Source organism: Kryptolebias marmoratus, linkage group LG2, assembly GCF_001649575.2.
Source record: "Kryptolebias marmoratus isolate JLee-2015 linkage group LG2, ASM164957v2, whole genome shotgun sequence".
Lineage (NCBI taxonomy): Eukaryota > Metazoa > Chordata > Actinopteri > Cyprinodontiformes > Rivulidae > Kryptolebias > Kryptolebias marmoratus.
The window spans coordinates 12271584-12274679 of NC_051431.1; the positions used below are offsets into that span (position 1 = coordinate 12271584).

General features: G+C 46.8%; 1 long non-coding RNA gene across 1 annotated transcript in view; it reads right to left on the reverse strand.

Annotated features, from left to right (window-relative positions):
* The window catches only part of LOC119616807, a 14383-nt gene that overhangs the window by 2137 nt on the left and 9150 nt on the right, over nucleotides 1–3096 (reverse strand). The window contains exon 3 of the long non-coding RNA XR_005232859.1: nucleotides 2837–3062. This is a non-coding gene — a long non-coding RNA (uncharacterized LOC119616807). The remainder of the gene's footprint in view (nucleotides 1–2836; nucleotides 3063–3096) is intronic.

Below are 3096 nucleotides of genomic sequence, written 5' to 3' on the forward strand. Positions count from 1 at the left end.
ATAGTGGGAGCGAGATTGGGAGGGGGTGTCGGGGACGGAGAGAGGGGTGGAGGGGGGTGGGGGGTAGATCTTCATGTCCAGCAGCTGTCGATTGATCAGCGGCTGAGAAATTGGACATTAAAAAGTGTTTTGACTTCCAAATCCTGAGGTCCAACCACGGCCGTAATGCATGATAAGTAGTTTTCAGCCCTCCAACCAGAATACCAAACTTCTTCTCCCCCGACGCTCCAGACACTCATTTACAACTACTCAACAACATGAAAGGCCAGATAGAAAACTAGCTGCATCAGAAATTCTGTTCATGTTACTCCCAACCATGTCTTCAGCATCTTCCATGATATTGAGCGCTCTCTGTTTGATAAAATATTATTCAAAGGAATATCTTGGGTTGCTGTTGTATGTGCGCCTCGCTTTCACCTTCGGTTGGAGATAATTAAAGAGGAGTGGGCGCCGGGTAACTAGAGCTGCCTGAACTGAAATAAAATTTAAAATAAATAAATAAATAAAAATACCACGATTAGTAAAATGTAACTGCAGTGACTGGAATGTAAACACACTGATTCGGTTCACTTATTTTAGGGGATTTTGTGTGAATTGTTTTGATTATACTCACCCCGCCCCAAAACAAGAGAAGAACTAGAAGTGGAAGGACCCCGGGTCAGACGGGCCACGCTGAAAAAAAAACTAGAGCGCTGTATCACAGATGGCTGCAAATGTTTCCCTGAAATTAATTTATTGGTGTTTAAACAGTTGTGGGACAGCGTTATCTGATTAAAATAACAAAAAACAAAAGGTGCAACAAAGGCGTTAATATAACGTTTTATAACAGCGGATTGCAAACTTTTCCATTTCCGTTCCGTCGAGTGGTGACCCCAGCCATCGCTAGCTGGAGTAAACAAACCCTTCTAAAAGGCTAATTAAACACAGGCATGTTGACATTACAAACAGCTTCAGCAGGGTTAAACTTTTTTTTTTTATTTGTGTTTGACTGGCATTTTTGTTTTCAGTCTTTTTCAATCTCTGTTTTTTTTGAGCTGTGGCAAGAGTTAGATTTTAAGAATCATCTTAAATTCTTGATTTGGTTTGGGGTGGCTTGGCCCAGTGGGTAGAAAGGTTGTCTTCTGATCAGAGTGTCAGGGGTTCGATCCCCAGCTCCTGCAGGCTGCTGACACTGGACCCCCACTGCCCACCGATATGGTTATTGGTGCAGGAGTGAGAACATGGAAAAAAAAAATGCTGTATATAGTGGGTAAAAAAATATAAATATATAAATGTATAGATAAGCAGAACCTGGAGACGTTAAAAAGGTGGGGGACCATTTCCAGAGATCAGCCCAGGACCACCTCCTGTTTTTTGTCCCACTGTGGGGTCCCAAGCCAAACGTTGGGAACCGCTGGTTCACAGCATTAGATTGGTGGGTTAATAGGTCACCTGGGGATGATACACATGTTCCAAAAAGCCTTAAAGTGATAGTCTAGATTGTTTGAAGGGTAGTTCAGTGGAAAGCTACAAACGGTTAATATCTTACCTGCTGCAGATAGCTTGATTCTGATTAGCTAACGGCTAGTTAGCTAACGGCTAGTTAGCTAATCAGACCAGAGTGGTTTGCTGCCATCCTAAAACATCTCCAGTCTCAAGAAATGCATATTGTTTATGTGAATGTTGTTGTTTTACAGTGACACAGTGTTTTACAAAGAGCCTGATGGTTATTTACAGACAGCAGCCTGGAGCCCTTCTGGTCCACATACCATAATATTCCTCCTAGAATAACTGTGCAATTTAAAGGTTTACAGAAGCAGCATTTGTGTAAAATGCTGTGAAATCTTTGAGATTGGAGTGGTTTTAAGACGGCAGCAGTCCACTTTGGGCTTGGCCTCACTTGTTGCTGGTCTTTAGCAGCATCTCAGTCTGGCCTTAATTAAACTCTTTTTCTTCAAACGGATCGTTTTAAAGAGCTACGAGCTACAGTAAGACGACTAAGTTGTTACCTGCCCCTGAATTCTTCCACACGAGCCTGCCTCGGAAGATCGAAGCTATCACTTTAAAGAGAAAGAAAGCGAGCGTAGCGTTTTCTCAGGTCAGTGAGTAAAAAGCGAAGCCATAGGAATCCGGTTTACACATCAGTGTAAATATCCAAACAAACAGCCCCACCTCCCCCTCCCCCCGCCCCCAGAGGTGGAAGTGATGTTCTTGTTATTGCTGCATCCTGTAACGGCTCGGCCCGGCTCTTCACCTTGGCGTGACTGCAGTGTGCACGCCGTCTCTGGTGGGCCATGAGAGCTCCTGTGCCTCCACATTCACAGTCTTGGCCAGACTCCGTATTGGGCCCCGGGGGTTGTGGAGATGAGGCATAAAACAACCGTGTCTCCACCTAGGGGAGCTGGTGGCAAGGCGGTGCGGCTATTGTCTGCCGGCGTGCTGTTTGACTTAAATGTGTTCATTTGCCTTAGCTCCTGACTCCCTACGGGGAGGGGCGGCTTGGGGGGAGAGGAGGGGCGCGCTAACGAACCTCTGACAGCTGGAGGCCCTAATTAAACGTCCCTGCTGAAAATAAACAGAGCAAGAGAGCCAAGCGAGCAGCGGAGAGCGGCTGCGAGCGCTCGCTGCACTGCCCTCCTCTCTGTTGTCGTCGTGCCAAGAGAGCACGGCTCTATAGGGTGGGGGGTCTCCAACATACACTCACACACACACACACACACACACACTGCGGTAATGAATATGTAGCACAGCAGCAACACATTGTGAACACCTGCGGTCACACTTGATACAAGTTGATCTCCGCAGCTGTGGGCACAGTGCATTTTTCTCTCCCCGTGCTTTCAGAATATATATTTACCCACGCTGGAGTGACGGAGCAAGGCGACTCAGTCGGGTCTCGCGCTCCGTCTAGATGACACTTCTGACATTCAGCCTGTTGTTCTGCTAGCTAGCCCGGGCATTAGCAGTCAAAGTGGCGGGGTCCATTTGAGTGAGTGCATTAATGTGCCGCCCAACCTGCGACAAGGTTATGAGGCTGATTGAATAATTACTGTGGAGGCTCCTGTCCATTATGGTCCCTGTGTCTGCTCAGATAGAAGGGTGGTGGTGGGGGGTGGG